Source organism: Anser anser (genome assembly GCF_964211835.1).
Source record: "Anser anser genome assembly, chromosome: 1".
NCBI classification, from domain to species: Eukaryota; Metazoa; Chordata; class Aves; order Anseriformes; family Anatidae; genus Anser; species Anser anser.
Window position 1 is genome coordinate 106,638,047 of NC_139720.1, and position 27,435 is coordinate 106,665,481.

The 27,435-nt window shown below is 37.5% G+C and overlaps 1 long non-coding RNA gene across 1 annotated transcript; it reads left to right on the plus strand.

The window, feature by feature from the left end:
• The first annotated feature begins 11,825 nt into the window (after nucleotides 1–11,825).
• Nucleotides 11,826–23,761, plus strand: LOC310892569. Its single transcript, XR_014578228.1, has 4 exons — nucleotides 11,826–14,773; nucleotides 22,130–22,269; nucleotides 22,923–22,994; nucleotides 23,214–23,761. It is a non-coding gene; the product is annotated as an uncharacterized lncRNA (long non-coding RNA).
• Nucleotides 23,762–27,435: the final 3,674 nt, after the last annotated feature.

Here is a 27,435-nt window from a genome sequence, read left to right on the forward strand (position 1 = left end):
TTCTGGCAATACTTTGCCTAGTGCATCACAGGACATCATTAGAGTGCCATGGTGGCATACTAAGTGGCAAGATCATACTTTTGGCTCATGTTCAGCTTGGTGTCCACTAGGACACCCAGTTTCTTTTCTGCAAAACTGCCTTCCAACTGGGTGGCCCCCAGCATGTATTGGTGCATGGGGTTGTTCCTCCTCAGGTGCAGGATGTTGCATTTCTCCTTGGTGGGCTATGTGAGGTTTCTGTCAGCCCATTTTGCCAACCTGCTGGGGTCTGATGGCAACACAACCCAGTCATGTATCAGCTACTCCTCCCAATTTTGTGTCATCTTCAAACTTGCTGATGTTACACTCTGCTGCATCATCCTGATCATTAATGAAGATGTTAAAATGTTAAACAGGACTAGACCCCTATATATGCAGTATTTCACACAGGTGCCAACACATTTTATGGATTTATACTTCTTGAATCTAGATTATCTTGATGGATAATCTGTTGAACCATAGCTGATGTTCCAGTATCCATGCTTGCGAAAAAAAAGAGTATGTAGTTTCTTTGTTACTTATAGGAATCAACTGCACCTGAAGTGTGAAGTCCTAGCTCTCCTGAACTGCAAAATTCCGTTGCTTTTAAGAGAGCTGAGGAATGGAGAGTAAGAAAAAAAAGACCATCAATTTGAGAAGTAAATACATCAGTGAAGACAGGCTAATGCGGCCTTTCCTTCTTTCAGATCAGCTAAATCACGAAATTCTTCTCCCTCAGTAAGTTAGCTCCTTGTAGAGAGCTTCATCATCTCTGCTTATGTCATCCCAAGTATTCTGCTGACTTCTAGTCATATTGTCAAAATAAATACAAAACAAAACAAACAAAAACCCACAAATAAAATATTCAAATTAAAACAATACTGAGAAATACATCATATGATCAACACGCTATTTTTACAGTGAGAGAACGAGTAGGTCAGAATGCTTTAGACTACAAAGCAAAGAGGTATGAGAAAGCTTAATAAATGCATACTTTATATATAGGATAATATACAGGATATTTAAAGTATATGGATATAGACCTCGCATAAAATAAAGCATGGTAGTTTAAAAAATAGGAAGCAGAATACGCACACACAGACACACACATTATTCCTTGGAACTCGTTGCCAAAAAATAAAATATAGGCACTTACACAACTTATTTAAAAGCAAGGGAACAAAATATCATAAGAATAATACGAAGAGCCACAAGGTACACTAAGGAAGAGTAAAAGAACAAGCAAGCCTCAAACTCCTTCATTATGGGGGACACATACACTCATACGTCAGTGCACAAAGCACCAAATGTCTGAATTTCAGAAGAATCAGAAGAAACCCTTGCTGAAGAAGTTATAGCTGTCCACAACAGAGACTCCTTGGAGGTCTCTGGTGTCAGGCCTTGCCAGGGACAATCTGTTGGGACAGATGGACCACTTGTTTGATCTGTTACGGCAGATCCTGCGTACTTGGAGCTAAGCACTGACACTGTGATATTAAAGTCCCATGGGAATGGTAGTTGGCTGCTTTGATGAAAGTACCAGCTTTTAGATTTGTCAGGGTGTGCGCTTGAGAACTGGAACTGGACAAACTATGTTTGACATCCTCATGGACTCATTAAAAGGGCTCAGCAATTTTCGAGTTAAGCTTACTGTATTTTCACTGACAATACAACTTCAAATGCTGCTGTCTAAACTGAGAAATATCAGCCCAAGCATAGCAAATATGTGCTCCCTCATGGCTTGGCAGTGATGTTGGGATCCAGGCTCAGTCATTACCAGTCAGAAAAAACACTGTAAGATGTTTATTGCTACGCTTCTTCTAGTGCACAGGAAAACTTAAAGATCATACTACATATTTGCTTGTGTATAGAATAACAGAAAAAAAATCTATTAATACAAGATGACTGAATCCACTGATGAGCAAATAACTCAGATATTTAAATGTAAAATGTGCAGCAGTCATTGCCAATTTGGAGTTTCTCTGTCGGCGTGTATAAAATGAATTATGAGCAATGTCATGTTCCTAAGTAGATTCTGTCCCTTCAGTGCCTCTGTTCCAATTTTGTTTAAAAACAGGGGAAAATGAGATAACAATGTTGCATGAGATAACAATGTCGCATACCAAAGTTTTTTTTTTTCCTGACGGATTCCTACAGCCAAATTCCATAGTTACATTATTTAACAAAATTGATCCTGAATGCCAGAAGAACAAGAAAACATTTTGCAAAGGTGTTCGATGATCCAGAGTGAGGGACTGGCACATTACTTAAATGAAAACAAAGCATACAGTCACCGGTCACTGTATTGTCCTGTAGGATGGCTCTGGACACTGCACGCTAAGCAATTCTCACGTTGAGAGAATTGACATGTTGAGGTCTCTGCTCTGCTGACATTCACTCTATTCAGAATAGAGCTGGCATGGGCTTTGAGACACGATATGTGAAAGAAAGACCTGTACGAATCAAAAAAGCGCCTCCTGCTCAAGCAGTTGAATCAATACTGCTTGTGACTTTTCTGAAACTCAGCAACCAAACAGAAGCTGAGACTGTAATGGCAGTATAAACAAAGCAGCTCAATTTACAACGCTTTTCTTTGAGCAGTGGTCTTTGATTGCAATTCACACACTGGATAATATGGAACAATATTCAAGCTGTAACCCTCTCTACCTTGTGCACTTATTGCGATTAATAAGTGATTTGCTAGCACTCTGAAACATTTATAATGTGGAATTTGGTTCTGAGAAGTTATCAGCACTCCTTTAAGTAGGTTACTTTGCTTGAACTTAAGAGAAATGAGAGATGTGAATGGTAAGAAGCTGAGTTAGACTGAGCTATGGATTGACTGAGCTCTAGCATGATGCATCACTTCTGATTTACTAGAATCAGTAAAAGCAATATTCTTTCATTAAAAGTACTGCACAAAGCCAATGTAACCAGATGCATATAAAAATTATAGTGGAGACCATTTGAACAATCCTGAATGGATTAAACCTTTTACCTCAGCATTCCATAATGTCTTGATTTCTTCCTTTATATTAGTAAAAGAGTATGAATTGGGATTATGAAGGCGCATTTATTAAAATAAACCTAAATATTGGTGGTCACAGGATGACACAGCATTTTGAAAAGTACAGCTAACTGAATAATGGTGAAAATCATCTTTATAATGAACATCTTTATGAATTTCATATCAGTGCTTTTTTTTTTTTTTTTTTTTTTTTCAATAGACAAGGTACTTTTCAGTTATTGAGGTTTTTAATTGAGGATATTTTAATTTTTCTCCTATTTTTAAATTGTCTCTCCAGAAAATATCTAATGTTGGATTGGAATAGACTAGGCTACGATATTTAGGATTCTTAGGTAGTTTCCAAGGATCCATTTTTGTGTGACTTGCTGAACTGCCTTGTGGAAGGCAGGCCTGGTTTCCCATGCTTCTGTTGGTCTTTATGGTCTGAGTGTGGTATGGTCTTAATAATTATGTTGGTTGCTTCTCTTTTGTTGTTAAAACAACTTAGAAGAGAAACACAGAATATCTATTCCATATAGAATACTGTGACTCCAAGAACCCAAACTGCAGAACACCCAAGAGTAGAACCTGTCACATAAGGATAGAGTAAAACAACATTTTAAAATTCATGTTCTCAGAAATCCTTCCTTTTGAGGAAAACAAACAAACAAACAAACAAACAAAAAGACTGACAACTGAACTCCCTGTGATGACTTGGGATGAAAATAAGATTTTAAATGAACTTTTCCTTGCAATGTAAATTAGAAATTTGAATAGCTCACTGCAACACCAGAACCATGCGTCATGTGGGATTTTCAGCTTCTTGCTGCCCTCCTGTGGATAAAATTAGCAATTACTTTGGTGACAAAGGCGAGGAAACAAACAAACAAACAAACAAACAAAAAAACAAACAGGAAAAGAACGCTGCTTAGTAGAAAGTAGAATCACAGAATCATAGAATCACAGAATCATAGAATCATAGAATATCCCGAGTTGGAAGGGACCCACAAGGATCATCGAGTCCAACTCCTGGCTCCACACAGGTCTACCCAAAAATTCAGACCATATAACTAAGAGCACAGTCCAAACACTTCTTAAACTCCAACAGGCTTGGTGCCATGACCATGTCCCTGGGGAGCCTGTTCCAGTGTGCGATAGCCCTCTCAGTGAAGAACCACTTCCTGATATCCAGCCTGAACCTCCCCTGTCGCAGCTTGACATCATTCCCGCAGGTCCTATTGCTGGTCACTAAAGAGAATAGACCGGCGCCTTCTCCTCCACTCCCCCTCGTGAGGAAGCTGTAGATCGCGATGAGGTCTCCCCTCAGCCTCCTCTTTTCCAGGCTGAACAGGCCTAGTGACCTCAGCCGCTCTTCTCTAGGCCCTTCACCATCTTTGTAGCCCTCCTCTGGACACTCTCCAACAGTTTTACATCCTTTTTGTACTGTGGTGCCCAGAACTGCACACAGTACTCGAGGTGAGGCCGCACCAGCGCTGAGTAGAGCGGGACAATCATTTCCCTCGACCAACTAGTGATGCTGTGCTCGATGCACCCCAGGGTATGCTTGGCTCTCCTGGCTGCCAGGGCACACTGCTGGTTCATATTCAGCTTGCTGTCAACCAAAACCCCTAGATCCCCATCTGCCGGGCTGCTCTCCAGTGTCTCATCGCACAGTCTGTACGTATAGCCAGGGTTGCCCCTTCCCAGGTGCAGGACCTGGCACTTGCTCTTGTTAAACTTCATGTGGTTGGTGATTGCCCAGCTCTCCAATCTGTTCAGATCTCTCTGCAAGGACTTTCCACCCTCATAATAGTCAATGACTCCTCCCAGTTTAGTATCATCATCAAATTTACTCAAAACACCTTCTAGTCCTACATCCAAATTGCTTATAAAAACATTGAAAAGAATTGGCCCTAAAATGGAGCCCTGGGGGACCCCACTGATGACTGGCCTGATGTAACCCCATTTACCATAACCCTTTGAGCCCTACCTTTCAGCCAATTGTTCACCCATTTTATGATGTTTTTATCTAGCTGTATGCTGTACATTTTCTTCAGTAGAATTCTATGGGAAACTGTATCGAAAACTTTACTGAAATCCGAAAAGATTACGTCGGTTGGCTTCCCTTGATCGACTAAATGGGTGATCTTATCATAAAAGGGAATCAAATTTGTTAAACAGGACCTACCCTGTAAATTCCAGATAAATTAGTGCTTGATTATCTTTGGACATGAATGCTGATTCTACTTCTCAAGAAAGCTGTTGAAATCACGCAAATCAGATTTAATTTGTTACACTTCTCTATATAATGTAGGCAACAGTGAAGCAACTTAGAGAGTAGCTGTGAAGATAGTGTATTAAAATTCCTAGCAAAAAGCCAGACAGAAATGCACCCCCCCCCCCCTTTTTTTTTTTTTAGTTTATTGATCAAGCTGGTGACCAACAAAGAAGTTCCAGGATGACAAAGAACATGGAAGATAATTTAATGAACACCTAAAACTGCTACGATGTAAGGTTGGGCTACCATACAGGTTGCTGAATAATTTTAAATTCTCCTTTCCTCTCACCATAGCAGAAGATAGATAGGTAGATTAAAAAGCTGTCTTGGATTTTAGATCCAAAGAATTCCTGGATTTAGAGTTCATGTCAAATTGCTTTGTCACAAGAAGATGAAAACACAAGATGTTATACCTGAAATTAACAAAAGAGAACAAAAGAGGGAAGCAAAACCAAAGCAGAAGGTTGTAGGCAGGCAACTAACCTGGTTGTGAAAAATAACACCTGTTTTCTCACTTTATCTGTTAACCACTTATGCCTCCTCTAAAGACATCTTCAGTTCTGCATTTGTTCTTTCCAGTTAAAAAAAAAAAAAAAGAAAAAAAAAGAGAGGCAACATCACTTGCAACACAGTTGGTGTTACACAAAAAGACAGGCTTTTCACATTGGCATGATCTGTCAGAATTTTTTACTTAATGATTCTAAATAACACTTGTGAAACAGAGCAAAGATCTTCACGTAAAATTTTTGCCCATAATGATATAGTAATTTTTTGTAAAGCACTTTATGGAGTTTAGAACCCAACCCTGAATGCAAATCTGTAGGTCTTGTGTTCCAAATCTCTTTAACACTATTCAAAGTCTCATACAGAACTGTTACCATTTGCCTGGGTTGCATAAAAACATGAATGGTGCTACACCACTTTTCTGGGGCTGAAGGCCAGGCTTAAGGTAGTAAAAGCTCTGTTAGGAGTTACATGCGTGTTCATAAGACGCCTGGCTTAGTGTACTGAGTCGGGCTGGGATGTTAACTTTCCCTGCAGCAGCCCATACAGTGCTGTGCTCTGCACTTGTAGCTAAAACAGCAATGGTATCACACCAGTGTTGTGTCTGCTGCTGAGCAGTGCTGGCACAGCATCAGGACTCTCTCTAACCCTCCTAGAGGGTGGGCAAAAAATGCGAGAAAAGAAACATCACCAGGGCAGCTGACCTAAACCAACCAAAGGGATATTCCATACCATATGACCATATGATGTCTCACTCAGCAATAAAAGGTGGAAAAAGGATGAGGGGAGGGGTGGGCTCTCGTTGTGAAAACGTCTGCCCTCCTGAACACCAGCTACATGTGTTGAGGCCCTGCTTCAAGGACATGGTCAAGCATCGCTCATTTGTGGGAAGTAGAGAGTCATTTCTTTCCTCTGCACTTCCACATAGCCTTTACTTGTTTTGTTTAGTTTTCCCTTTCCCCCTCCCTTTTCTCCTTTCCCTTTTTTTCTTTCCCCTTTAGTTAAATTATTTGTTTAGTTAAATTGTTTACTTAAATTCTTTAATTAATAATAATCTTTCCTTAATAATTATTTCTTTTTTTCCTTTAATTAAATCATCTTTATCTCAACCTGTGAGTTGCTCTTTCCTTTACTTCTTCCCCTCCTCATCTAAGGAGGGGGAGTGAGAGAGTGGTTGTGGTGTTCAGCTGCCTAGCACAGTAAAACCACCACACTTGGATCCATATATATCTAGCTATGTGTTCTATCCAAATCCCCAGGACACTCACCTCTCCGTTCTTTGGGGCAGGGATTTTGTCCACTTTACTTCCATGGAAGTGCCAAGGCACTCAGCTTTATGCATTGTTGCTTTCCTTCTACATTTGGCTTTACAGAAATGTGAGGTCCAGATTCTGGAGAACTAGAACTGATGTTTATGGTTTTGACCCACAACTTTGACATATATTTTTGGAGTTGCACCTGTGTGTATGCAATGCGATACACTAAGATTTGAAATAATCAAAGTAATGTGTTACAGCAGAACAGGTTCATAAATGACTGCAGATTTCCATGCTATTATAAACCATTTGTGGTCTTCTAAGATGTATTTTTCCTGTTGTTGTTGTTAGACAGAAACCTTCATCCTATATACAAATAATAAATACCTGCAGATCTTTACAGAAGGAAATAAAATTGACATTTCAGCCAGGAGCTTTTAATCTGAGGTACAGTACATTATTTGTTTAATTTGGGTCCCTTAAAAAAAAAAAAAAGTGTTTATTATCTTTATTAACTTTACCTATGAAGCATTTAGCCCACAAGACTGGCAGTTTTTAAATGAATGATATGGAATTGTGTGATTCTGTGATACTAAAAATGGATTTTAAATAAAAAGTAAACCAAAATAGCAAAGAATTTGGTGTCTCAAGGTTATCATTATTTTACAAGTCTCTTAAAAAGCATTTGAGAAAGTCATACATTCATAGAGAATACATAGGAAAGGCAAAGTTTATCTGTTAAATTAGAGTGTATTACTTCCCTTTGTTGCAATATTTTTTGCACTCAATCTTCTCTGCAGAGCTATAAGTGTATGTTAGTTTATATACTGCTATTAACTTGAAGTGCATTTAGGAGAAATACAAAAATAAGACCAGTGGTTCTGTCAGCCCTTACATTTTCTTGAGTGTAAGAGGAATTTAAAGTCGATAAAAGAAATCAAAACATATGAAAACCTGCATATAGGTTAGGTAGGCTGTTAGTCTGAGAAAAATGTTTCAATCTCCTTAGACATTTGTGGGGGGAGGGGAGAGAATGGGAGTTATTTCTTAGGAAAAAAAGAAAAAAAAAAAGATTTGGTGCACATTTAGTCATTCCTGTTTAAATATTTTGTGAATACTATGTCAACATAACCTTTAAGTAGTTCCAGTTTATCGGTAAAAAGAAATCAAAATTAACTTGGTAATTTAATACAGTCACTTAAGCTTAATTCTTTCAGTGTTTAATATTTAATCTGGTCAATACTTATTCAACCAAATCATTGGTACTATCAATAGCAACAGTTTAATCCTTCATTTCATTAATTTTGATCCTTTTAAACACACACAGGTTGTGATCATTTAGTGTTGAATTTTAGTATTGTAAGCTTTATTAATAAAAGGACAATGTTGAAAGGAGAAAGAAAAAAATACTACTTAAAATCCACAGTAATGACTTCTAAACCCTGCAATATTCAGGCAATATTCTTGACTCTATTAATCTTCTTCTGTATTTTCCAAGATGTGCTCTGCCCTCTGCTGATTATATGGATAACAAGACCAGTTACTTCACTCCAGTGAGAGAATAGATTTTATTTAAGTAGTTCTTTGGCACCATAGCAATTCACTTCTGCTAACAAGTAAATGTAAAAGGATTCAATTTACTCAATTAAGAGAATAACCCGAGAAATCACTAAACGTTATATATTAATGACCAGTTAATATTAATAGTACTTGTTATTTCTTCCTCTGTAATACTCAGTAGTGCTGTGTGCTAAGCAGTACATAGTCACGCTCCAGGCTTTAACAATTTAAACAGAAGGCTGCATTTCTTGCAATTTCACACCATCAATGTCCGTGTAAGTGACCTTAATTATTCTGACAATTTTACCGTCATTAAAAACCCTTATATTGTAACATCTCTGTGAATGATGGGATACTTGAACCTTATTGTTTCATGAACAGAAATGGAGATATGGAAGGGTTGGATCAATTTTGTCAAACATATCTATTGAGAACAAGACTGTAGGCTATTCCACTCACCACTGTACAGCTTTACTTTTAGTCCAGTATGGGCTGCTTAAATTACTCTATTTGCAGAATTGGGATCTTAAAACAGCAAAGACTCCTTGAAAACTACGGAAAAAGAAGAAAATCAGGTATGCTCTTTTATGTTGTTTAAAAACAATGATAAAGGATAACTGGCCCCTCAGCTTTTATCAGCTGGTTCAATTCCTTAAGACATCCCCGCTGTAAAATTCCAGGTCTCAAAAAGATGTGGAGCTCCTGTGTCTGGTTCATCAGTAATACACCAGTGGTTTATTTGCATGAAATTTAAAACCAAGATAAACTTGGAAAAATATGGTTGCTTATCCAGACACCTTTGGCCTAGAAACAACTAAAGAAGATTTTCTTGCTGTGTTTCCAGTGCAACTGTATCTTGGCCAGGCAAAGAAGAGGTTCCCATAGTATTTCAGAAGTGGTATTCCTCCAGAAACAGGAAGTGCAAACATAGAGGACTGGGAAGGAAAAAAAAAAAGCAAGCTCTACTGAATTGCCACAAATGTCATCATATGCTTCTTACCTTAGCTGAAGTAATTTGAACATTTGAGTTATAAAGGTGTAGACATTCCCAAAGTTGAAATCATATTCAGTATTTTGGGAGGAGATGTCTGCACTATGAATCAGTCTCTGGCGACTTTATAGGTCAGCTACCTATGGGAAATATGGGCATTTTTATTCCTTCAAATAAAACTTGCAGAAATAGGCAACATCATTTGAAAGGGTACTGTTCAGTTTGTTTTTTTTTTATTAATGGCAACAAGCAATCTTGAATGTTTCAGGAATAGAAATGCTGTTAAAACAGTTTTTCCCCTAAATTTAATAATGAAACAATTTATTGTATGATATATAGCAGCATCACATTGTTATGCATAGAAAAGCCATAGCAGAGCAGAGAGCACTTTGCAGATTAGATTTATTCTGCACGGAAACTTCCATATGAAAACTTGCCTTCGTACATTTTTTAAGGCATTCCCTTCCCTTCCCTGATGCCAGGCATTCCCACCCAGCAGCCAGCCGAGGAGATGCAGTCGTGATGCCCTACAATCTCGTTCGCCCACAGGAGGGCAGCAGGACTGCATATTTATTTTAGCTGCAGAACCTGCGGCCGCCTCCCGAGGAGGAAAAAAAAGGCTCATTTCTGCTCCCCAGATTTTGAAAATCTGGCCCGGACCCATTTTTTATTAATATTGTTTTGCGTGTATATAACTTTTGCGTGCAGTGCAGCGTCTGGATATGATAGAGCTGGCTAGTGATGCACTGAAAGGATGTAGTTGTTTTAGGTTGGTTTGCATTCACAAATCAGTCATGTTGAGATATGGGTTTTCTCACATATAAAGATGACAGATTTCTGCAAAGTCTGCTTTCTAGGTGGTTTTAAAAGGACACCTTCGGGGAAAACATTTGCCATGTGTCTCCAATAGTTACGACTGTAAAGAATAACAATCTGAAAGCACATTAAGCCTTGCACTACAGGGAGGTGTAATACTGAATCTGCAGAAACCATGACACACACGTGAAGATCACATGAACTGACCTCCTTTGTCAATCTTACTTTCCTCTGACATGCCTGATATTGGTGACTGTCAGGAATAGGATTCTTGATCAGACAGATGTCAGGGCTGATCCACTGGGGCAAATTCAGCCTTCCTGTTCCTAGACCTATTTTATAAACTAAATCACAGTGTTGTTGTAGCATACAGAGGAATTGAAATGGTCCATATGAATCAGTCTGAGACAACCTGGAGTTTCTAGACAATGTTGTTCCTGTGCCAGCTAAAGGAAGGACATCTGTAGAGCACGGATCATATTCCATTGTGTTAAGATCATTTCTTCCTGAACAGGAGTGACCAAGTGAGGCTTTTGTCCCCTTTCAACTGCCAGGTCACCCCCCATTTCTTTTAAAAGTGCACATATACTGGACAATATTTAATGTTATTGCTACATTTAATGCATTTGCTGGGAAAAAAAATAAAAATCCTGAGCTTTTCCAGCAAGAGCATTACACAGCCTTTTGTTATCAAACAGTGCTCCTGTCTCCTTCCAAATCCCTCAATCTCTGATGGCGGAAATCAACTACAGATCTTGACTGTAGCCCTTTAGTTGAACTTCTTCGTAATATCTACCTATGTAACTCAAAACTTTGTAGATGCCTAAATTGCACAGTTTTCCCATATAAAGAGTCAAGTACCTTGAGTACAAGTGCCTTTGAGTATCTAGTAAAGTACACCAACACAGAATTTAAGAGCTGTGCACAGATCGTCAAACCAGTAATGATCAAACTAAACTTGACACAGAAAACAATTCAAGTTCCTTAGGGTTATTGCTTATGCTAATGGATGCAATTAAATAGTTTTGCAACCCACCCTGCTACATCTGGCTAGTTTTGTACAGGGCACACCTTGAAGAAGTACTAGTGGAGGTAGATGCCATTTCAGAGATCTCATCTCTGTTCTCCATTATGCTACAGGCTCTCACTTACAAAGTTGAGGATCCTGTTTTTAATTTTGGTGATTTCCAGTTCAGCTCCCACAATAAAGACTTCAGTTATTACAACACTGTTCTTTCTTTCATTATAAATCACCCTTTCTATGTAATTGGAAATCAGCTAATAGAATCAATCTGTCAGGTGAGGTGTGGCTGGAAGGGAAAAGACATGTTTCCTCATCCCCTATCCCTGCTCCACCCAGGGCTTTGTGCTCCTTACCTTTGTCAGGCACGTGCCTCCTTAGTGTAAAGGGGTATTATAGGGAAGATAGAGCCAGTGTCGTCTTTGAAGTTCATGCTGAATGGAAACGATGCAATGGTAACAAGCTGCACTGGGAGAAATTCTAAATGGACATAAAGAAAAAAAATGCCACTGTGAAGGTGGTCAAACACTGGATCAGTTCCCAGAGAAGCTATGGTATCTCCACCTTTGGGTGTATTCAAAACCCAAATGAGCACAGTCCTATGCAGTAAGATCTAATTCCAAAGATACCCAGCTCTAAGAGGAGGTTTGGAATAATGACCTCCAGAGGTGTATTCTAGCCTACATTTTGCTGCAGTTTCTATTATTTTAATCAACTTGTTAATATAGAAAGAATTTAACACGAATTCCGCTACCCTCCTTCCCTCAGAAGAACAGATATTTTAAAATGTGTTGAGTTGGATCAAGGAAGGGTCTGCTGAGCACTGGAAACAGGGTAAGTGAAGTAGCAGGGGAGAGAAGGGAAATGGAAAGGAAGAAAATCAAAAAGGGCAGAAGTGCAGCAGGAAAAAGGAGGTAGCAGGTTGTCTATGACAGATGCAGGAGGACAAATTATATCTGTTTGGGTCTAAATTTATAGCATAAATATATATAAACATATATATAAACATATATAGCAATAACTGACCTCACAGGAAGCATTATGGTATACTAAACTTACAAAAATATTTGAATAAACTTGAGTCATGAGAATGAGTTTAATATGTTATTGAGGTGATTTTAATCCAGAATAAAGACATTTTATACAGGACATATTGTACTGTTGAACTACAGCTTGAACATATCCATTCTCCTTGCCATTGCTTTATTGACTGCACACCCATCTAAGGCAGCTTATCACAGCCAAAGAATCTGCAGAAGCCTTGGTTAGAGAACTGAGAGCACATCATAACAGATACATTTGAGATATATGTTCCTAATTAAAGTAGGAATGGCTAGAATTTTGTACTTGTGCTCAGAACTTAGGAAATTATGTTTTACTATGTTTCTATATAGGCACTGTACATGTTATTTGGTTATTAAGTGGACATTCCCCCTGGTCTTTGGCTCTCCCAAACAGAATTATTTATGCTTATTAATGGTTCATCCTCAAACTGGATCCTATTTTATTTTATTTTATTTATATTTTATTTTATTTTCATTTTTTGGAGTTAAAGTAGACAGCGACAAGAATGAAAACGCAAGGAAACTTGTACAAAGAGGAGACATTTCATAGATGGTGCTGGGACAAAGCTTACTTTACAATCAACTGCTTAGGAATCTTTTACTTGAAATAGTATTTGAGAGAGATGACCAAGGAAAGTAAATGTTACTGAATTGCCATAAAGCTTCAGCTCTTTTCACCCTTGCTCTATGGATTTGGTTTCCTTTTTTCTTCCCTTTTTTTTTTTTTTTGTTTTACAGCAAAGCTTAGTTTTCTGTACATGTTGCTAACGTCTTATTCCCTTATGATCAGAAAAGAAATATCTTAAAAGGCATTTCACATCTGAGTTAATGTGAGTTTAAGAAAAGGCATGTAGAGCTATATATACCTGTCTGTGTTTATTATAAATAGATATCACTCTAAAAACGATTAGTAGGTGGATCCTTGAAAATCACTGTCAACAGTGTAAGGGATTCAGTGGAAGGAAACGCCAAAAACCGTTCTGCTAGGTCCATGCCTGTCAGTATCTGAGGTTCAATTCAGCAGCAAGACAAAAAGAACTGCAAATGAAGCATGAAGCACCTCCCCTCCTACCCACCCGCCAGGGGCTGGGTGCTGCTGAGGTGCTAATTGACTGCAAGGCACCTGCTTGACATGCACAGCACTAGAAAGAGGGAAGCCTACTATGCAGATGGCATTCTGTAAACATGTATTTTGGGTGTCACACAGCCATCTTACTGCATGAGGTATCCGAGGAATGTGCACATTATTCCGAGGGAAAAATACTCTCATATCTCCTAGGAATGAGGAAAGACAAAGCTCTTCTTAGCAATAACATGAAATTGTTTTTCCAGTTTCCCTCTACCATTAAAAATACCTTTGTGCTGCAAACACCATCACATCAGACTTAGCATTAGCAAAATTATTTAAAATTAAGGAAGATTTGTTCAAAAAATGGTCTTCAGGATCTTTCTACTTTTATTTAGTAGAAATAAGGAAAAAGATTTTTTTTTTTCCTGCAAGATGAAAAATAGAGACTTTAGCCTACTCAGAACCAGAGCTACTAAAAAGAGTAGATTAATTTCAAAATGCAAACCCTCTAGATATTCAATATTCATCAAGTAAACACTATGTGATACCTTTAAATATGCTCATATTACTCATGCCAAATTATAGAAAATGCCTGTCCTTCAGAACAGTGCATAGAAATTTTAAGAGATTCAGTTGTGCACTGTTTAAATGATTCTCAGAAAAACACACCTAGAAAAATAATCATTCTCTCCTGAAAAGTCTAACAAGGACAAGGATCTGTTCACTGTTGCCCAAATTCCTAATGACATTTCTGAGAATATTTTTTCTGCTCTTCCACCACCTGTTCTCCATCAGCATTTCTTCCTTTCCCCTTATTCTGTGATGGTGTGGTTAGATAAATAGAGCTGAGTTGGTCTGACACTGAAATTGGTCTTGGCAGCAAGCTGTGCTTGGCTCTGCCTCTTAACTATCCCCCTGCCAAGCTTCCTCTGATCTATCATTTCTATTTTATTGCCTCCCCTCTCCAACACTGTAGGCTTTGCTTTCTCACTGAATTCACATCAGTTGCTGTGGAGTCAATTTAAGAGTTACCAAGTTTTTGTTTAGCAGTCAGCTGCTTAGTAAAATGGGATAGCAGCTAGATAGTTGCTATTTAAAGGCTTTTCTTGAAACTAACAGTAACACAGTTACGAAGGCAGAAAACTTACAGGGACAGAATAACTGCTACTGTGACACATGATGAGTAATGGTACATACGTTATGTTTTGTCCATGATTAGAGTACCTATATGAAATTCACATTTTTGTCGCTAATTTACTATATTTTAAAAACAAATATTGCTGTATATTATGTTTTTATTACAGATTGTTTGTTTTCATCATTGTTTTGTAGCATGATTTTTTAAGTGTTGTTCAGATATTTGACTTCTTAGAAAACATGTTGAAATACTGGGTTAGACCTTCTAATAACATCATAATGTAGAGTTTGTTCACACCAGTGGAACTACACTAATTTTAAAGGGAGAGTAACAGACCCACAGAGATTTATTTTTTTCCATCACTTTGATTTTTATAGTAGAGACACATTGATAAATAGTAATCATTTAGCCAACTCTTGGCAACCAATATTAATTTCATTTAAGATCAAGGATCCCGAGCCATTCCTTTACTTTAATTAGAACTTTAATGGAAAAATAGTACTGGTGATTTTATTGCTTTAATTATTTACTTTAAGTCGCTCACTTTGATATACATTTCAGCCATATGTTTCACTTACTAATTTTCCCATACTCCTTTCTGTTATGATTTTTTTTTTTTTTCACTGTATATGATTATCAGTTTTCCTCACTCACTGTTAACCTAATCAAAGAGAGTGAGATCCACAATAAAGGCTTTGGGGTTGTGATGCTTGCTGTTATGACATCTAACTTGTACTGATGTCCCCAAGGAAAAAAAAAAAAAGGCTATAAGATAACTCTTAGCTGATTTTTAAAAGACATGGGAAGAATAATGTGCCTTGGATGACCTAAGTGAGCCTTCTTCTTCTCAGTCTAACCTGGGATGAACCAGCAGGCGTTGCTGCCTTCAGTCACAATCCACAGTCTCAACCCTTGACTTGGTCAGTTCTCTTCTTCATACAGGTGCAGCAAAGAGGTCCTTTCTTCTATGTACACCTTGGTACTTGTCATCCTCTTTTATAAAGTATCCTCCTGTGTACTGCACTGACATGAGCTCAATTCAGTTTTCAACATCATTCCACTTCCCTAGGCTCCTATATACCTGAGGTTTAATGGCCTGGCTTGGACTCTTGTGCTCCTTGGAGATCAGACAAATGCTGTGTGTTTTGATGGCCTCATTACCTCCAAAGGGCTGACTGAGAACTGTGTTTGAATGTAGACCATGACTGGCATGTTGGGGTAAATCTTGGCTGACCAATTAGAAAAGCTGAAAACTGCCAAGTATCACCGGAGTGGCACAACAAAATGAAACTGTAAACAGGATTTTGCTCGATGCCTGCTTAAAAAACAGGTGCCTCTAAACGGCAACAAAGACTTCAAATCTCTTTTGCACAGAACTGGCCTCTCAACTTCTTACACTACCATTGTTCAATTTCTCCCTTTGGAATACATTTTTAATTATTGGATGTCAGCCTTTCTTGGGGAACATCAGAAATCTGGAGATCTAACATACTTTCTTTAAGTTTTGACCTCTTCATGAGATTTTTTTTTTTTTTTTTTAAACTAGGGAGTAAAAAAGGCAGAACTAAAATAATGAATCCAAACCTTTGTCAAATTTTACTAAGTGTCTATATGATTAATTTTCAATTTCAGGCAAATTGACTGCTAAAGCTTTCCATGAGAGAGGTTTTCAAGTCATATATTTTCTGACTCTTGAGGAATACAGTCCACAATGTTTTGAATACTCTATATGAACAATGCTGATCTTTTATTTATAATTACAATATAAATGGATATTTTTCAGCCAACTTTAATTACTAGTTCAGCAATGACTTATACACAGTTCTTTAGCCTATAAATGTTTCAGAAAGGCTATGAGAAAAGGTGTCGTTTTCTTGATGAGAAGTAAGAATTATCTAAGAGTTGCATTTCAGCACATGTGTCTGGAGAGATACACATTATTTTCATACTCTTTTCAATTATATTGAATAGGTAAAAAATATAACCAGGTGGGAATTAGTCTCCTGCTCCCATCTGGAAAGCATAAAATGTGATTTAATTTAAAAAACCTACTGATATTACTTTTATTCATTCCTTCCTTCCTGCCACTCTGGTTATGCTGACTATTACAATACAATATTTTATTGAGCCTGGATTTGAAATTAAAGTCATAGCTTACCAATTCCCTACAATAAAAATTAAGATCCAAGATAATGTTTAGGAAACTATTAAAACTGTGTCACTTATATGGCACAAAATGAGCAGCAATGTTCCTGGTTTCCAGGTTTTCCATTAATAACTTAATGCAAGCACAGTGACAGGCAATGTGAGGTTTTCTAGTGTTTATCTGAAGCATGTGCTGAATAAAGCCATTTAAGTACCTTTATAGCCTTATCTGACCAGTGAAAGAAATGGTCCCTAGAAATATATATCAAGGCTATTTCCATGTCATTCAAATGGTGGGCTGGTGCACTGGCCACTGCTGAACTGCAGAGAGAACCTCACTGACTCTGCTCCAGAGGTGACGGAGAGCCATAATCTTCACTTTCAGACATCTGACATAATGCATGACAATAGAAGTGTTGGTGACTGCTAGATCCTTTTCTGTAGGAAGGCTCTCACACTGCTGGTGTAAATATTTCAGTGAGCACCACAATCCATTGAAGCCTTTGCAGACCTCACGCTCTTCAGTGAGGTTAACAACAAGATAGTGTAACAGTATAAATATTAAAGATGGGTGTGTCAGCTTTGTATTTACATAGATTTAAGATGAAGCTACAGGGATTCAGTTCAGAGGTGTTATGTTGAAGTTACTGAATAACTTGTTAGTGAGTGGGATTAGGAAGATAAGAACCATGCTAAAACAGAGTGTCAACTATGTCCAAATACTATCATAGAAAAGGGTAATGGTAGTATTTATGTAACATACTCACCATGTGTCCCTAATAGATATGTCTTGCTTCCAGGAATTTGGCTTTGAACTTACAAAATAGATACTCGAAGGTAGGTGTTGCAACAGCATGGTTTGCAACAACTGAATTTTGCTTTGCAGCCACTTCTTGCTCTCCTCAGCTGCAAGTTCAGAGCTGTCATTCTCAAAAAATACGGGGAAAAACCTCATTTCTGAGGAGGGTTGAGTGACAAGCCAGCAATACTTGAAACTGGATGAAATACACAGTAAATTGTGTTAATTTCTTCATATTATTCCACAAAATAAAGCCAGAGACCATTCTCTGTCCCTTAAGCCAGTGTCAGGACATAGCTGCATCCATACTGTTGCTATTTCTTTAGCTCCACTTAGTGCTTTGTGGTCCTAAGACAAAAGAACAATAGCATTTTTCAGGTTGAAGTATCTGAAGTAATGCGAAGGCCGAGCTGTTGTTTGACACCATGAAAATTTTTTGCCTGCCCCACTGTACAATGTAAGGGCGAGTAAAAGGTTTGAAAGTGCAGAGCTTAATGGGATAATGTTGGAGGATTGTAGTGGATGGAGGGACCCAATTAAGGTAGACACCTTTCTGTACTGTATATTGGAAATATCCCCTGCTCTGCATAGTTCCTCAAGCATACTCCCCATTCTCTGGAAGAGTGTTAGGTGATGCAGGCAAAAACCATGCAGAGGAGCACACAACAGTGAGCACTTTGGATAACTGCAGGCCAGAGCTTCAACCTGAGCCTGCACCTTTATTTGCTAGTACAGACATAGCCTAAGGGCCTGATTAGCTCAAAGTAAGTTTCTCTGGTGTGTCTCATTTGATAAGTGAAGGAGACAAGATGACTCTATGAAATGCTATTGCAGAAATGTAAGTGATGACTCGAGTGTCTTCAGATCTCCTCCCGTGTATACAATTGTTCATAAACTATGTTGTTTTGTTCTATTATTAGTTTACATCATCAAAGATGTTGCAAAATATCATTTGAGCACTGCATGCAGAAGGTGCTCTTGTAGCCTGAATATCTGCTGTATGGTTGCCTGTGATTGAGGGAGGATTTGATAATGCAAATTAGTCTTCTAGTCCTGAGTCTCTAAATCTGTACACCTTCAGATTCAGTGCAGGTCCATGAACCCACATCCTTACTTTTTTAGCCATTTGGTTAATATGCACATGTATATGCACGTGACAGGAGCTGTCACTTTTTTATTCAGTCTGATCTGTGACAATTTATTAGAAATCTGACAACTCTGATGCTGCTTCTTTCTTTGGAACATGGGATGAGGGAGCAATTTCAGAAAGCAATATGAAAGAGATACGTTTGAAACAAAATAGTTCTGAATAAAAAGGAAAAAAAAAAAGGCTGGAGAGAATGATCTGAATGATTTTCTGACTGATTATATGAAACTACCCTGCACTGTCTCAGCCATCTAGTTTCAGTTTTATGGGAATAGAAATGACAATAAAAATGTGCAAATTGCAAGAACCAATTTTTCTGAATACATTTGAGAGTGAACAGAAATATCTGCAGTAATTCTGATTGCAGAGAGGAAGGGAAAAGGAACTTAAAAAGGATCTTCATAAAGCGTGGAAGAAATGGAGAAATGGTCCACATAAGTGGTGAATATACCAAACTGTCATTACAAAATAATTTTCACTACCTTGAAAATAATTAACCTGTTAACTCATTATGGTTATAGAGGCAAGAGATTTTAAATACTTGGCGCTCCTAGTTTCTTGTATTTATTTATTTATTTATTTATTGTTAATCCTTATCTTTTGATTTTATTTCCAAAGAACCTAAAAGCCATCCTGCACAATGTGCTCTAGGTAATCCTGCTTGGCACGGAGGTTGGACTAGATAATCTTCAGAGGTCCCTTCCAACCTCAATCATTCTGTGATTTAAGAGCTTCTACTCTGAAGACTTAAGTAGCCTTTCACTCACTCTCAGCACCAAGAGTGAACCCATTTGCTATTGGTACCAGGCTCCAAAATATGTAGATCTCCTTTGTATTAAGGAAACTTACTGCCCTCAAAATAAAATCAAAAGAAAACAAAAATCTTCCTCCCTTGACATTCATAGAAAGAAAAGCTCTCAACTGTAAGAAAACATAGTTATGTTGCTTTCTAAGCACCATTCCTTATTTTTAGCAAGTCTCTCTCTGTGATGATTTGAGGCAACCGCCTACAGAATTTATGAACTCTGTGCAAAAGTGTGAACTCTGTATATAACATGACCTAACTGCCAGCTGCATTTTGAATACATAGACTTTTACCTTCTCTGTTGTCTTACCATCTCACATCAACTGAAATCCCAAGAGGACATCAAACAGAGAAATTTGGTAATTCAAATGCAAGCATCTGGAAGAACAGGATAGTACTTCTGGGAAAGAGCCCATAGCCAGAAAGACAACGCTGCCACTGACAGAGATCCGTGGCTCCCTAGGGAGGTGTGTGAGGCTGCCTGACTGAGGGACTGAAGGCTGCTACAGGCTGAGCACTGAGACAATTCTCAGCAATGCTCTGGTTAAAGAGTATGCCAAAGAATCCGAAAAGGACGGTGGGCTAGGGAAGCCTATATTTTCTGAAGCTGTTCTTTTATTTTTGTTTATTTTAGCATGGCTCACTACAAACAGCAATATTTGAAACTTGTACAAGTTGAACCTGGAAGGCACTGCCTGATGCAAGTAATAAGTAGATGGAAAAACATTTGATCAAGAACAACATTGCATGTGTATGCTCTAACAGTAAAGATGAAAAGGACAAATTCTATTTGCTTTGACTTATCTTTGTAGTCACTGGCTCTGACTCAGCCCTTACTTGTACCTCTGTGAATCTGGCAATTTTAAAGTAAAAGTAAAAATTGTTTTAGTTGACAATTACATCTGTTATACATCAGGTCTCGTTCTCTACCATTTCATGAAAAATCTCTCAAAGCAGCCATCACAGTTCTTACCTTACCAGGAGTCTATTTTAGTTCCTAATAGAATTTACCTGTAATGTTGAGGATATTTTATTTCTATTGTACTGCTTTGAGGGAATGACAGCTGCAGTTTTTGAAACAAGACCATATAGGTTGGGTCTCAAAAATTTCTGACTTGGTAAAAATTTAGTCACCAAACTTGATTAAGACTGTTTGAAATTCAGTGCTAGCATAGTACTAGCTTCTATCTTTAAACATGCAAATGACTACAAAAGCCTACCCTATATGAACATCTTTTACAAGACTAATTTAAGTGACAGTGTAATTTAGGTTATTCAGAAAATTAGTGTCCACAGTGTACAAAGACATGAGGATCAGGACCTGTCCTAACAATCTCTTGTTCATAAAACGTAGTAGGACCAATACTTAAAAAGAACAACATCAACAGTTGGGATTTATACTTGACTGAGCTGACACTGGCTCAAAGTTTCTATTCTTCACTGCTTATGAACATTTATCCTTCAGTTTGAGCATGGAATGTTTCATATAGGTCTGTGCTTTTCTGTATGGTTTTGTAGCACAAACACCCAAATATTGTGTGTATCCTTTTGTTCTGTCTTCCACAATTTGCCTCTTGGTGTGTTAACTAAAGCATAGGGCCACTAAAAACAAAAGTAGTATTAAATGAAATTCAGGCACACTAGAAACATGCTATTCAAATAATGGGATTTTTCCACTTGGTTCAGTAAGAATTTTGCTAGGAACCCTTTACAGTGGTTATATTGCTGCATTTCTTTTGTATTCTATAAAGATGAAATAACGCCCCTATTTGTGTTTGCATGAATTAAATGTGAAGTCTAGAGCCTTATGTTCAGCTCTCAGGTTCCTTTATCAACAGAGTGTTTCAATAGGGGTCCTTGTTTTTGTGTGTCTCTTAAGTGCTCATTTCCTCTGTTTCATTTTACCTCCATCCATACTAATTTTAGATCAAGTAGAAAGGGAATTACTGCTACACAGATTACTTAGTTTTATTGTCTGTAAATTCTGTTCCTTGTCTTTTGGGTACAATGGAATTATACATACTTTCTTGCTGATGCCTGTTAATATTACATACATCTACTGTAGCTACCAAAAATTCCACATTTATGTATAAGAAAATCTTTTGGTTTAATGGCGTATGGGAATGGGACTGACATCAAAGACATGAAATATGGCAAAAGAAAATAAACCAATTCTAAGCTAATTTGATTATCATTACAAATTTCAGCTACATTTATGGGATTGTATGGCACAAAACATTTATCTGAATGGCATTACTACCATCTCAGCCAGCTCTGAGGTCCTATCTCAGATTGGTTTCAGTATAAAGGTATGATATATACATCCTCTGGGAGACTGAATCATCTTCCTCATAACCAGTACCATTCACATAAGTGGGCACATATATAATATGCACATAAAATGAAGTCACCAGGGACAATAGCTGAACTAGGTCTTACTGAGTAAACTCTCTTTCTCCTCTGATTTAAAATACAGCAAAATAAACAGCAAAGACTACTTTGTGCTTTCAGATGGGATTCATCAGACTTACTTCAGCTTGTCCAGAAATTAAACATCTGGTTGAAGATGTTTTTTCAGCCTATTCAGGGCTAAAATGAATCACTGACAAGAGGTACATGCACCTCCAGCAGGTGATTCATCCCTTGCCAAGGTAAGTACATGCTACAGATGTGAAGAAGTGCTGCTGAGAGGTTCCTGACTTTCCACAGGCTCTCAAGGGAACCTAGATAAAGTGTTCTCTCATGTTTAGTGTACCTCTAGATGTCTAATGTTAGTGAAATGAATTTCTGCCAAACTGACTTAAGAAAAACACAGTAATGATATTTTATTACAAAGAGCCTATGTCCTTGTTTACCAAACCTAGAGGTAACAAGATGTGAAATTAACCAAAATTTGTCTTTTGCAATGGCACTGGGCTCTGCTGTTAAGCACCTCTAGTGGCAGGATTTTCAGGATCAAACCCTGATGAGGCAGAAAAGAGTATAACCTAATAATCAAAATGATTAATCTATGCAATATTCACATTTTGCAGTGGGGTTAGTGTTATGAAAGGTTCCTGATAACTGAAATTTGAAGAAAAATCTTTGCATATTCCAGCACCATTTGTTCATGATTCACAGTCCTTTAAAACACCATTACTCCACTCTTCCATACTCAACTGACAAGCAAAATGTAAAGTGATATTCCTGTACAACAAAATGTGCTGAAATTACGTTAAGGATATAACTGGATACAGTTTGCTGGAGTCAGAAAATGTGGAATTAAGGCTGAAACCACATGCTTGACTCACTGCTTTATGTTAAGGTGCTGAGACTCTTGAAGATGGTTTACTGATTGACCACAATGGCTGTAAAGAGAGGCACAATGGAGACAAAGGTGAGAGAGATATATATTGAAAATAAACAAACAGAAGATAAATGAGGTCTTTATTGACTTTCAGATACCTGTTTTCTGTGCCAAACCTTTGCAATTACTTGACCATGCTGCACCTTTTGGTACATTTCCTTTAAATAATATTAATATTATATATATAAATAATAAAATAAATAAATTATTATAAATAATATTAATATTAATAATCTCTTTACTTTCCAGAATTTCCCCAAGCTACATGGAAGCTCAAAGCTCAGACAATTTTAAATAAATATTATGTATGCAACAAACAAAGATCTACTATACCTACAAAGTTGGAAACACCTGCTGTGCCCTCCTGGGGTCCATACTTCAAGCATGATTTGGGAGGGGTTAGATATGTACAGCATTCTGCTGTAAAATGTAGTCTAGCAAGTGATTACAAAAGGTGATGGTTTTGTTGCTGGAGTGGAATCAAAAACTTCACAGCTACACAGAGGATCATGATCAAATTTCTGTGGAATAATTGCTGGATGACTTGTGAAATTTAGGTGAAACAGACAGTAAATATTTTTGAAATAATATTTTCATTTTGGAAAATGGTATTTTATAAAGATTAGCAAAGTCCTTTGGAAAAATGTTTCTTCAGTTGCTTGAATGGCTGCTGACACATAACCTTCTTTTTCTTCTCTGCATGGTGTAGCCATTCTTTTCATTCCAGCTGTTCATGGTATTTCATGGCATGAATCTTACATATACAGGTCCCCTCATGTTTGCACTGGTTGGGAAAAACGGACCCATTCTTCTGTTGAGAGAAACGTCTCTTGAGCAGCTGACACCAGTTTACTTTCCCCTTTGTGTTGCCAGCAAACATAATGAGCTGCATCATCCTGTAATCTATCCCAGAGCAAGGTTCTTTTAGATTACAGTATTTTAGATCCTTAATAACTTAATCATATATTTGAAGCTCAGCTGTATCTAGAGTTACTAAATCTGAAAAAAAAAAACACAACTAAATGTAATTCAAAATATCCACTATCCATACAATATTATAATATAGTATAGTATTATAATTATAATGTATTTAAAATATACACTATATATACCATTCAGACTATATATAATACTAAACTGGGAGGTGCTGTTGACTCCATGGAAGGATGAGAGGCATTGCAGAGGGATCTAGATACATTCGAGCGTTGGGCAATCATCCATGGCATGAAGTTCAATGAAGAAAAACACTGGGTGCTGCACCTGGGACAGAACAATGCTGGACACAGGTACAGACTGGGAGAGGAGTGTCTGGAGAGCAGCTCCGCAGAAAGGAATCTGGGTGTGTTGGTTGACAGGAGGCTCAACATGAGCCAGCAGCGTGCCCTGGCAGCCAGGATGGCAAGATGCATTTTGGGGTGTATTAAACACAGCACAGCCAGCTGGTCAAAGGAGGTAATTCTCCTGCTACATTTAACATTGGTGCAGCCTCACATCAAATATTGTGTGCAGTTCTGGGATCCACCATATAAAAACAATGTTAAGGTCTTTGAAAGCATCCAGAGGAGGGCAACAAAGCTGGTAAAAGGGCTGGAAGATATGTCCTACGAGGAGAGGCTGAGGAGACTTGATTTGTCTAGTCTGAAGAAAAGGAGGCTGAGAGGTAACCTCATTGCTCCTCTCTTGAGAAGTGGAGAGGAAAGTGCCAATCTCTTTTCTCTGATAGCCAATAACAGGACAAGTGGGAACAGCGCAAAGCTGGGCCTGGAGAGGTTCAGGCTGGACATTAGGAAAAGTAAACCAAAGATTATGGGGAGAAAATGTCCTTTACAGCAAGAAGTAATGTCCTGAATGCTTTCATAGATAAGTGAAACATGTTTCTAGTTCACTAGAGAGCTTTAGTTACAGAACAGTTATATGCTTTTTCATACATTCACAATCTATGGGTACTCTTTAAAGTTCTTTGTATTTTATTTCCATTCTAATCTCAAGTTTTGAGTCATAAAGATTATGTAAAATGTAGAAATGACAAAGCTAATTAATATCAGCCTACGTTTATAAAAGGAAGAACTTCCACGAGAGGAACAAGAAGCCCATTATTTTTTTTATATTTATCCAGTTTACTTAATTTGGATATTTGATAGCAATAAATTATTATTTTTTTTCTATAAGCAAACAAAAATGCTGCAATAACCTTTCCTCAATTATCAAAAAACAGGATTTCAGAGGCTTCAGCGGTTTAAAATACATACTGTTAGACCAATGTTCAAGAATTTTTCCCAAGTCTAATGACAGTTAATTTTCTTCTTATAGAACAGCTTCTGAAGTGATGTGACCAGATGTGTTTTCGCTTTTTTTTTTTTTTTTTAAATATAAACCTCTAGCTTTAATGACTGTTGAGGAAGGCTTTATCGAAGTGTACCTCAAAAAGGTAAGTAGCAGTAGATAAAAATATTGCACAGTAAACCTTTTAAAGATTTATTTTTTTTTTAAGGCAACCGTTTTTGTGACATGGTTTCTGATTTTTGATTGTTAATGATAAGCAAGAAGGAAAACTAACGGAAGGCCAACTATAACATCATCTAATCAAAACTAATCTTCTAGACCTGGCACAGTCTGGATTAGGGCCAGGACCCAGCAACAAAAATGTTTTACTGGCAGTGATATATGACCTTAACTGTCAGTGGACAGAGGGCAGACATTTCCTCTCATTATTCTTGATTTCTTGAAACATTTCTTTCTGATGGACATTAGATAATGCCATTTCACTCGAAAGCAATGGCAGAGCCCTTGGCTACAGAATAAAGTGGATGAAAGCCTGCTTAGAATGCAACACACAAGAAGTAGTGAAGCAAAACTAAGCCCACCCTACTAATCTTTTACTAGCTGAGTCTCAAAAAGAGATTGTTCCCTCAGAATTATTCAGTGTTTGGATAAGAACTATCCGTGGATGAACTTGAGTCCATTGACATGATGCTGGCTGAGTCAAGAGAAGGACTCAGAGGGAGCTTAAAAAATGTTGAAATTACCTTTGGCTGAAAGCTGCTCCATTTTCACAGTTGGAAGCATTTTCACATGTACTCCATAGCACATCCATGACTAATGCTTTCTCTAGTCGTTAATAGTTTTAGAAATTCAATCCCATTATGAAGGAGTATATCTAGCATCATATTTTTTTTATTGTGTGGTTTAGAACTATGAAAGGTACATATATAAGAAGTCTTCAATACTGTATGAAAATATGACCCATCTGGAATGTTTTAATGTTTCTTTTCAGTATCATGTATTGCTTCCTGCAAAATACAACTTGCAAAACCCATCAAAATTCAAGGATCAGTCTGTAACTTGACAGATCTCTGCCCTACAAAAAGAGCATGTCCTACTAAAAGAATAAGAATTCATCTTCACAAGATGCAACAGTTTGGAGGGCCAGCTCAGGACTGTGGCCTGAACTTCTTCAGGACCATAAGCACCCTCATCATCTTCAGCCAATGCACAGTTCTTTGACTTTACTTTATACAGCTTCTTTCCTTTGGAAAATAAGTAAGAATAAGAAAAACATGTCAAGTAAACATCCTTTCATTGAGTGCCCTTATGACAATGTGTAAAGGCATAAAGGGGTATGTTGTGTTTTTGGTAGTTCACGAATTTTTAACTTCCCAATTGATATTTATCTTAAGTTATAGGTAGACATTCACTTCTATCACAGTGTCTCATTCCTTTCTTGTAAAATAAGTGCAAGCAAAATGGAAAAGATTATTATTATTTTTTTTAATCTTAGAGTTAAAATAACTGCAGAGTTAATAACTGGTAAAATAACTGATTCTTGCAGAGTATTTGAAATGAAGCACAAAATGTTGGCCGAATTAGAAAAGCTATTGATTTATTTGGCGCACTGATTAAATCAATCTTTGATGATGCCTGTGAACTGACACCTGAGGTGAATTTGGCCCATTTATTTTTAGGAAAGCTTTTTGTGTGCAAAATAATGGGTGCCTTCAAATCTGACAAGGAGTTAATAGCAGATACTTAAGGTTTTGGCAGTGGGTTCTTATTGTTTTCATGCTAACATTTTTTTTTTTTTTGAAATGGTTGAACACATTCAGAGGGCATTTCTCAGCTCTAAGCAGCAACTGCAGTCCATGGATCAATATAGAATAAAAATGATAATTTTTGTATTAAAGATGTTAAATTGGAGGGCCAATTAAAAGTACTTGTATAGGGGCAACAAAAGATTCAACCAGAGCAGTATGATATTTTGGATTTTGGCAGATGAAGGTTTATACTTATAAATCAGGGTGTTTTTAATATCTAACTGTATAAACGCAGCCTCAACACTCTGCTTTTTAATTTAAAAAGAAAAAGTAAATAAAGGTGTAGTTTATTTTTCATGATTAAGCAACTATTTAAACAGATATCATTTAGAAGAGGCATGTGATTCATGAGGTCAAAATGCCATATTCAGTAACTGCTG